General features: G+C 35.0%; 1 long non-coding RNA gene across 4 annotated transcripts; it reads right to left on the bottom strand.

Moving 5' to 3' along the window:
* Positions 1 to 2,346: 2,346 nt before the first annotated feature.
* Positions 2,347 to 5,682, bottom strand: LOC113701342 (uncharacterized). Of its 4 annotated transcripts, none has more exons than XR_011816150.1 (3): positions 5,356 to 5,666; positions 3,204 to 4,941; positions 2,347 to 2,866 (listed from the first exon to the last, which is right to left on the bottom strand). It is a non-coding gene; the product is annotated as an uncharacterized lncRNA (long non-coding RNA). The 4 variants fall into 4 exon arrangements; XR_011816149.1 differs by having other exon boundaries at positions 2,347 to 2,714; positions 5,356 to 5,665; XR_011816151.1 differs by having other exon boundaries at positions 2,347 to 3,545; positions 4,895 to 4,941; positions 5,356 to 5,662.
* Positions 5,683 to 11,053: the final 5,371 nt, after the last annotated feature.

Raw genomic sequence — 11,053 nt, 5'->3', positions numbered from 1 at the left:
ATGCACTTTTTTTTTTATGAAACTTACTTTTAATTGGCAAATAGTATGTAAATTATTATAAAATAGCATTTTATAATAATCATAATTTTTATAGGTGAATGGTATATAAATTGTTAAAAAAATTGCTAAAATTGCCAATTTATAAATGATCAAATCTTACTACTTTATGGCATATATTAGTTTGGTCAACTACAAAATGATCGTAATTAAGTGTACGTTGGTTGTTGATTTGAAATTTGCACCCCTGTTACTATTTCGTTATTTCTACCACAGGTTTTTCTAATCAAAGTAAAACAAAGTCAAATATATTTTCCTTTTGTATGTAGTATTTATATTTAGTAAAAAATTAATAAACCATGATTACATTTCAATGCTTCTAATGGAATTAGTAACATTTTCTAAATAAATTGGAATAATTTGTAAAATATGTTATTTTTTTACCAATATAATTAGGGGTGGCAACCGGGTCCAAATCGGAGTGGCGGGTCGAGTTGAGACCCAGGTATAATAGAAAACTGTCTGACGCGAACTTGACCCGCCAACCCGAAACGGGTCAGGATATCTGACCCGAATCTGAAAATTTCAGGTTGTCGGGTTGGCGGGACGACCCGAATGACCCAAAACGTAATTTTAATTTATTAATTTACCACTGTAATTTCTAATTCGCACAAGACTAATTACATAATCAAGTAATAAAAATTAAATAAATAATCCCAAACCTAATCTAAAATAAATTAAAAACACCGTAAAAGTGTTTTATTCCGAACCAAATACAAAATAAATAAAAGCAATATAAAAGTAAAAAATAATATAATACATTATTTGTCCAAATATAATAATTTCAACTTCAAATAAGTTAAATAAATTCATTTAGGGTTAAGTGATGAATGCCTTTGAAAAAAAAAGAATAACTTAGTTTAGTTAGGTAAAATAATTTTTAATTCATAAACAGGTGATCGGGTCGTATCGGGTCACCCACGGTTTGACCCGAATTCGACCCATTTTCTTTTCGGGTTTGTCGGATTCGACTCGATTCTGACCCGAACCCACGAAACCTCAATCCGAATCAATTAATTTCGTGTTAGGTTCATATTGTATTTTCAGGTCGTATCGAAAATTACCACCCCTAAATATAATCAAAAGAAATTTGCACTACTAAAAAGCAAGTGGAAGAAAGGATGATGGCATAAGTATAAATGTGAGCAACTATATACATATCACACCATAAGTTTAGGTTTGATTTGTTCAAAACATAGGTAATTTATTCGTTAGTAGATATAAAATGCATATTAATTTTCTACAAATGGAAAGTACAATTTCATATATACTAACCATTAACAGAATATGTAGTTCGAACACGATCAATTGAACGCATATTTCGTTTGTTAAGCTATCATTTATTTTGTTACTTAGGTTGAATATTTACATTTGAATAGAGTATTGATATCGGAACTTCAATTATTCTTAATGAACTTCAATTAAGACAATTTTAAGGACAACAATTGCTAAAATATAGATTTCTTAAATTTTTTTGAAAAATGACAAAAAAATTACACTTTATTGTGAAAATATCAAATTATTAATTCAATTCAAATTAATTTTATAATAAAAAATATTATTCCTCAAACTGGTTGCTTAATCCGTATCTATGCCCGTACTAGTGTCGAATGAATAACTAAAATTTGAAATTGCAACAAAAAATATTTTTTACAAGAAAGGTGAAAATAAGTAGAACTTTTGCTAACTTTAACCCAAAATTTAAAAAAAAAAAGGATAGGCCTTTTTGTAGTTTTGAATTCAAAAGTGTTGTGGTTGTGATAGAATTCTTTATTAAATTTTGAAACAGTTAAGAATTCAAGAGATAAGTACAAAGGTGACTTTTATTAGCCATTAATTTTAGTTAGAGTAGGAAAGGTCGATGCACTAGTAACGCTTGAATTTCTTTATGCCAAAGAATTCATAGTACCTAAAGCTAGTAGCCTTTTTACGGATTCATTGAAGGTATTTATGAGACCCCCACAATTATTGTTTCCTCGGTTACGATAAATGGACAAAGAAAGTCGAAACTAGTTTGTCCCATTATTCCTAATGGCAGATTGTCATTAAATAGAAAGGTGGATTACTTGTTTATTCGTAGAGGACGTGGGAAGATACTATTTGTTTGGACTTCTGCTAATCGGTTACTGAGGAAATCACAGCACTTAACTTCACAAAGGCCGATGCTCTCTCATAAAAGTGCCGTCAGTCTATATAGGAAAGCAACACACTTTATTTTTGGTCGCACCGAAACGAATGGATAAAAAGGAACTTCTAATGCTCGCAGAAATAAATAAGAGTATGTGCTCCTACGACAGAATGGATGTTACACCGCTATTAATGTGGTAAGGGCAAATCCCTTTAGTACTTTACAGCAAAATGTAGCATGTAGTAAGTAGCTGCTTATATAAAACCACTGAGGTTTTTCATGGTTAAGCATTAGAACAACTACTGCATAATAGTCCCTGACTAAGCTGAACAAAATGTGAGAGGGTCACAACTACAAGAGTAGTAGCGCAATCAGAAAACACCTATAAGGCTATAACAACTAAGACCAAAAGCGAGACTGTGTCCGATGCACCCCATGTTTAACTAGAACCATCCATATGGAATTCCATGATTAATGCTAATCTTCCCTGCTTCCTTTCACTTATTCCATCCCGTTGAGATATCCAGTCCTGAAAAAGAACATGACTTTCAGTTTTAGCATATTTGGAAGCGGAAATAACCAAATGATGACAATAATAACAGTAAAACGTATGCGTGCTTCAAGTCCCTAAGCTTTAGCAGCAGAACAAGCCATGCGAGGAACATTTCTATAGTAAACCACCTGTACCAATTTTGAGAATATAAGTATAAAAAACCAGAATAAGGCTGAAAGCCACAACAACAACTCAGAGAAACCAAACCACCCTTCTCCAATCATCAAGACAATATTAAATTTATCTAATAATATTCTCAAATATCTAAGAATGATATGAGATTTAATAAGTAATAAAATAAAAAACAAAGCATATGGCCGCCATACAAAAGCAGAACCCCAAGAATCCTAGAGAGTCCAAACCTTCTGTGCCCAGTAAACCAACAATACTAGCTTTAGGAGTAAGAACAAACAGTTTGAAGTAGATGATCAATATTATCAACAAAAGAGAAATGAATACTTTTACCTAGATATCTTGCAACACTGTTTCCTATTTTGTTTCAGTTTCCCTTGAACCAAGAAGAAGGGGGAGATTCAATCCCATGTAATATAATACGGTTCCGATGTCCAAAATTTTCCCAAAACTCTTCTGACCATTAGCTGTCCTGCCGCCAAACCTGTTGATCAAGGGACCATTTCAAAAAGAAAAAGGGCGGACAGGGGACCCCTGAGTTAGCTTCAGCTGAGGAATTACACTTTGTCCCAATTTCATAATCTTCCTTTCTTGAATTTAAAGGGGCTTGGGTTCCCTTGGGGAGGATCGTATAGCCTGCACTGTCAAGTCCTTTTTTCCTTCTCTGCTCTTTTCCTTTATTAAAGTAACAACTCTAGCAATCACATTCTTGTCTATTAAGGCATTTAGTTAAATCTGATTATATTGGAATATTCCTTGCCCAAAAAAAAAAAAACTTTTTCTTCATAGAAGCGCTCTTTTAGTCTCTGAATCATTCCATCAAGCACAGAGCAACAAGCAGCAGGTAATTGGAAACTGAAGACAGAGATTCACAGGTCTGTATTTAATTTTCTTGATCTTTCTTTATTATTTCACTTTCATGTCAGCTAAAATCGTTCAACTAAACTGTTGTATGCGGGCCCTTTTGCAGGAGTTTAGAGTATTGTAGTATATTTTGTGTAGCAAAATTATGCGGTTAATTGTCGAATAGAATTTTCAAAACAAGAATAAATCATCACTAATACAAAAGGGATCTTTTCAACATGCATGAAATACATAAATTTTGGTCAGAAATAATTGTATGTAAAATCTGACCGCCAAAGCTGTAACTCCAATTGCAGGAAGTTACGATTAAAATGAAATTTACTGCCTTTTAGCCCTGTAGCCGAGAATGCTGTTATATTGGAGGATAATTTGGCTCAAAAAAAAAAATCAAAGATCCTACTTATGAGCATCAGTAAAGATTTGAAAAAGGATATTTAATTGGAACTTTTCTGTTTTGACTATCTGAAAGCTTTTATTGGAGGGAGAGTGGTCTGGATTAGTTTATTGGATTACTAATGCTGGAAAAGATAGCCATTAATCATGTAACCTTTCTTTAATCTTAAATTAATGCATTATTAAAACATAGGCAATAGTGGTCATTTGAAACAAGAATTAGTTTAGTTTTTGTTGTGGTACTTATTCGTATCTCCTGCACCACTTTCCCTAGAGCCTTGAAGTCACTTGCTTTAGCTATGCTAACAATTATATCCGGAATCCATGAGCTAGTGGAAAAGTATTCATTGCATTGCTTTGTCATCAGTAGTTTTATCTTTGACATTATAATCTTCCTCTGTTTAAGAAGTTGATTAGGGACATGAACCATGACTTTTATAAGGAACTGGGGAATATCTATACCAGATCGATGGATAACCAAAAGGTGCATGTGCAGATAAATAAAGGGGGGAAATAAAAACTTGGCATTTGATTTTTGTTCATGTACACACACTCATGAGCTAATAGGCATGTACTTTATGTTAATGTGCACATAAATGTTAGCATGTTACAAAGTATTTGGTGGACAAATAACTTTCATCAATTGGTCAGGCACTTGATCTGATGGTGATAATATTATTGTTTCATTCCTGAGCAGATTTCAAATTCATGCTATAGTATTACAATTACTTTCTTTCTTTCTTTCTAAAATGAGTAATCATTTATACCATCAAACAGGGGTCTTGCAGCGGCAATGGACCAGAATAGTGTGGAACTGCAGGCAGAAAAAATTCTTACACTTCTCAGTCCTTTCGCACCGAGTAGCAATCATAACACAAAAAAAATGCCTTCGCACCGAGTAGCAATCATAACACAGAAATTTCTCTTTGACATTTCACCAAACATCTTATATGCATTCACAAATTAATCACATTTAACTTAAACGCCTAGTCTCAAGTCCTTTCCTAGATGTTTCATATGGCTATTAACCATATTTTACCCGTAGACAATCAAAACTACAACCATTTCCTAGATGTTTCAGTGGACATTTTCAGCCCCAAAATTGCAATAAAATCTTCAAATACTCAGCCTTGATTTCGTAAGAAAATCTTGACAAACAAAACAAATGAAATATAAATAAATTACAGCAATATAATCAAACGATTTCAAGTGGACATGATGGACTAACCTCGGCACTGCTCTCTTTGATTGGCTACCACCGTCGCTAACCCTTTTATTGTATCCGCATATGGCAGCACCCAAAAACAACCGATCGATGAGAAAGGATAGAGGGAAAGTGGGAACTGAAGATGAAAATTTGGAAGTGAGAAAATTTATGCAATTGAAACCAAGAGAAAGTGTGGACTAAAGTGGAATCCTTTGCCTGGGAATTCAATTGTATCGTTGGAACTGAGAACTAAGTAATAAGAAGGCAGATGACTTTAAAGAGATGATACCCGGAAGTGTTTCAGAACCCAAAATCGTTTTCAGAAACCGGTAACTTTTTTACTTAAATATGAACATTTTTTACTTTTAGTATTAGTAAGTTTGATTCAACCATAAGTAAATTTTGTCAAATAATAAGTAAATTAAATTACTCAAAGTGTAAATTTCTATTTTGACTAAAACTTATCTTTCAGGCATAAACTTACTAGTTTTAATTAAAAACTTACTAAAGTTAATATTAATTATTTTAATATAATATTTAAAAAGTCGCTAAAAAATTGGATCTGTCACTAAAGGTAATAGAAACCTGTAATAGCAGGTTTCCTTAATATCGTTACCATAACTATAGGCACTGTAGCATTGTCCTTCTTACGTGTATGCATGCTTTGCATGAAGAAATAAGTTCCAAAAATTGCACTCCAACCCTTTGACTTCCATCTAATCCTTCTAAGGCCCATAAGCTTTGAAAATCAATCAATTGGGTCCCTGAAATTTTGCAGTAATATTACAAAGACTCAATTAAGTCCTAATTTTTGCAAATAGGTCTTAGAATAGCTGAATTTTAAGCCATTACTTGACTTTTTCTTTGCCTTTGGATTTTTGAAGTTCCTAGAAGTGTTTGATAAGCTTGAGTGTTTGGTTAGTGTTCGCATTTGAGTCCTTGGTAGCCTCAATTTTCCAACTCGATTGCTTGTTTGCTTTCATTTGTTTTGGTGGTACTTAGGGCATGAATTTGTGAACCTTGTGTTTAAATGAGCTTATGTTTGCCTATTTTCTTTAATTTTCCTAAATAAATTTGTTGCTTAACCTTTTTCTTGCTTTTGGACCTTTAAAGTTCTTAAAACGTTTTAATTGGTTTCGGTTTGATTGATTGATGGTTGCTTTTGGATCCTAAAATGCAAGTGAAACCACTCATTGACCCTTATTTGATCTTGGACCCTCGAAATTCCATAATGATTAATCGGACTTAAGGGGTTGTTAATGTTAGCAAGTGAATCATTAGGAGTGTTTACTTTAGGACTTGGTTGATAATCTCTCCTCCTTGGTAACCGTGCATTATTTGATTGCATTTTGAGATGATTTAGATGATCGATTGGTCCAATTTGTTTTATTTGATCATTTCTAAGTTGCAAAGTGAGGAAGGATTCCGATTGTCATATTTGTATTTTATCATTACATTGGTGCATTAATCCTTTCCTTTGAATGGTTTTAGCCCAAATTAGCTCCTTCTTTAGTGACCATAGCCCAAGTTGAGTCTTGTTCACCTTACTAGCATTACACACGGAGGGAGGTACAACTTCTTTTATCCCTTTTTGTCTCTCCTATGTGATCTTATGTGTTATATGCATATGCCTGTTTACTTCGCTTTCCTTACCTCCTTGCATGCATTTACTTACTTTTACTTTTATTTAAGTTTTTATGGGGTATGTGTACACCTCTTGGCTTGTAATAGATAGGGCTTGGCGAGCAATTTGGTCCATTTACCCCTTCCCCTTTATGTTTTTATGGGGTATGTGTACACCTCTTGGCTTGTAATAGATAGGGCTCGGAGAGCATTTGGTCCATTTCCCCTTCCCCTTTTGTTTTAGTTAGTGAATGTAATAGGTTCATTAGCTTGGTTGCATGCCTACGTGTTAAGTGTTACTCGTTTTATTAGGCTCTTGCATCTAGTCGAGCATGCTAAATGTTACGTGCTACGTGTTTATGAGTATTTGGTATGTCTACTCGCTTTCCATAGCCATGAATGAGTGTGATGGATGAATGTACGTCACCACACTAGTCCAACGCTAGTTGTGGCTCATTATTTCATTAGGAATTCATAAGAAGGGCTAGTCCAACGCTAGACCTTTCATTATTTGCCTGTTCACTACATATCATGCATTTTTCCTTAGTTTTATCATCTGGCATGCTCCTCGATTCCCCTTTCCCCTCACTTTAGGTCTTGCATCTCATGCTAGCTAGGGTACATTTGCCTGAAGAGTCCCCTTCTGATAAGGGAAACGAGCGAGTGTGGCTACTCGATAGCCTTAGCACGCTAGTTTTGCTTTCTAATCAAAGGGAAAATCGAAGTCGAAAAAGTTAGGAGTCATTCCCATACCCGACCTGATGCATTCCTTGAGGTTCATTCATTCTCATTTATCACTTACTCATTTTTTTCCAATTCACATTTCCTCATCACTTTTCCTTTCCTTATTGTTCATTTTGATTTCTACTTCACAAAATTGCACTTAATTACACCTATATGCACTTATCACTATATTTCATACACTTGCACACCGACACTTGGATTTTTTCATACAATTTCACACATGCACCTTTTCATACACTTGCACACAAACACTTGGATTTTTCATACAATTTCACACGTGCACCTTTTTATACACCTGCACACTTGCACTTTAGCCATCATTTGCATTAATCGACCTCTATAAGGTTTTCCTTTATTGGCCGCCACAACTCATGTGGTTGGGACCAAAAACCTTACAAGAGACATTTTAGGATCTAGGTTTGCATTTTTTTTTCTTTCTTTTCGCATTCATCTAGTCAAATCCAAAACATGCAATACATATTTTTGGTAGAAAAATTGGGAAAGGTGGGGCTAAATCACGCAACTAGCCTTGGCTAGGTCGGAGGGGTGCCTTGGATTTTTATCCTTGCCTTCCCCTTCCTCAAATGTGACTCCCGAACCTTTTTTTTCGTTGGTTTACGTGGACTAGGAGTCGTTTTAAAAAGGGTTTTTTTACTACTTGTCTCTAAAAAACACTTTTTGGGTGACTTGGTACACCCTAAATCTATACCAAGTGGCGACTCCATTTTTATATTTAAAAACCCTTTTTAAATTTCATTTGGCCAAATCGTCGCTTTCCAAAGTCCCATGGCCTTTTATTTTCCTTTACACACATTCACATTCCACTACTCACACACCACTCATGTCATTCAAAAAGTGGGGCGCGACAGTTGGCGACTCCACTGGGGACTTCCTAAGTGGGTCCAAGCATTTGATTTAGCCATTCTTTTCCTTTTTTCTACCCTTTTTATATATAGCATGTGGATATTAGGGTTGCATTTTCCCTTTTTAGGACCCTTTGCCTCACTCGCGTCTCAAACTACTCCCTCACTCACGTATGTATGATTGGTTGTTTGGATGCATATTTTACTTGTTTTATCTCGCGCTTTGCATTGCATTTGGGTGGGGGGACATGCCCTAGAGCCTCGCGTTGGTTCTCGATCCCTCCCCTCCAAACGAGCACTAGCATACGTGCATACGCTTTAAATTTTTCACCCTCCATTTATTTTTCTTTTAGTGGCTTGTCACGCCACTCCACCCTATTAGGATTTTAGGCGACTCACTTGGACTTGTGATCGCGACACGATGTGTGCGTAGCATGATCCGAGGAGTCACTCGATCTTCCATTTTAAGCTTTGGGTTCATAGCCTTTAGCTTTTGATTGAAGATTGAGGAGTTTTGATAGATTCACTCATGACATGTAGCCGTGACACGATGTGTGCGTAGCAATGTCTGGGGAATCGCTCGAGCCACCGACAAAGAACCTTGGGATTGATAACCCTTGGTTTCCAAGTCTGAAGGCTCGGGGACCTAAAACCTATCGAGTCTAGATGCATTAGTGAGCCAATACCTCATGCATCCATGATAGTTTACCTAGGGTAGAGTCTGCCTTACCCTATTAGGGACACGTTTCACGAGGGGAGGGATCCAACCCCTCTTTTCTTTTATTACTTTATCTCTTTGTATTGTTTCGTTACAATGTGTTATGTGTATTTATGTGATTGAACTAACCTTTCTTGGTTTTTGTCCCCATTGCATTCACAAATCCTAGCAAATAAGAGGTCTGGCATGACCTTCTTTTAGAACCTACCCCCGTAGATAGGTTATTGCACGTTTGAAGATTTTGGGATATTGCATTCATAGATTAATAATTGCATAGCATTCTAAACCTACCTTGGCGTATAAAAGGTCCTTTTAGGTCATGATTTCATTTTAAATTGCATGTTTTACTGCTTTAATAAATGGCATCATGCATAAACCATAGAAAGGGAATGCCACATAGGGAATCCCGTGTTTAGGAATAAGCCACCTTGTGTCTCGGATACTTAATCCAGTGAGACTTGCACGTTTACACTTTGTACCATCCGAAGGGGTAGTGCACGAGGTAAGGTAGGATCCAATCATTTCCGAGAGCGATCTTTGGAATATGAGCATCTAATAATCACTTTTTGGCCATTTTATCAAAAATTGGTAAAAATCCCTTGCGTGAAGGACATTAATTTGAAGAAATTCACAAATGATTCCTCGCTATTGAGACGATAAATAAACTGAGGCCAAAATTTGATTTTAGAAAGCTCATAGACTAATTTTCTGAAACCACCAATGGCCGGCCGATTCAATCGATCCATTTTGTCAATTTTGGATAAACCATCATTTGACCAATTTACCTTTTTAGGGTGATTTGGCCGATTTTTGAGTAAATCATTAATCTCTATTTCATTCATTTGGCCAATTTACCCATTTTTAGGGGTAATCAAGTTGATTTTTGAAGAGATCAACAATTTCATTCAATTCAGTTGACCAAGTTTACCTATCTTTAGGGCAATTCGGTCGATTTTAAATAAATCATCATTTCATTCAATCTGTTTGATCATTTGATTTCATTTAATTCATTTGATTAATTTAATTCATTTTTAGGGTTATCCATTTAATTTTGAATAAATAATCAAATTTTTTGTTCAAAGCATTTGACCATTTTACCCTTCTTAAGGTAATCTAGTCAATTTTTGGAATAAATCATCAATTTCATAAAATTCATTTGACTAGTTTACCCCTTTTAGGGCGATCTGGTCAATTATTGAATAAATTCTTGATTTCATTCAATTCATTTGACCAAATTCTTTTTTAAGGATGATCTGGTCCATTTTGAATAAAATTCTCAATTTCATTCGATCAGGTTCCTTTTTTAGGACGGTCTGGTCAATTTTGAGTAAATTTCACTCAATTCATTTGACATGTTTCCCTTTTTAGGGTAATTCGGTCATTTTAAATAATTGGTCAATTTCATTCAATCCATTTGACCAATTGAGGTTTCATTGTCAAATTCCAAATTTGGAAATCTAGTTGATTTTGAAGAAAACCGTCCATTGCATCTAATCATTTGATCAATTAGGGTTTTGACCCGTGATTCACTGAGAAATCTTGTCAACGAATTCAAATATTTTCAATAGGAAGTTCGTTAAGGTCAAACCCATGCGTTTTTTGCAAAATCTTGTATCGATCAAAAGTGATCAATCCATTCGAACGTTGACCTCATTTTGACAAATGACTCTCGTCATTCCAATTGATCAAATTTTTCAAAATTGTTTTTCACTCAAGGAGTTGATCAGATCCATCAGGTATGGTATAGTGCCTACCTCAGAGGATTGCATTT

Source organism: Coffea arabica, chromosome 1e (genome assembly GCF_036785885.1).
Source record: "Coffea arabica cultivar ET-39 chromosome 1e, Coffea Arabica ET-39 HiFi, whole genome shotgun sequence".
NCBI lineage: Eukaryota > Viridiplantae > Streptophyta > Magnoliopsida > Gentianales > Rubiaceae > Coffea > Coffea arabica.
This window is presented reverse-complemented; position numbering and strand designations above follow the sequence as displayed.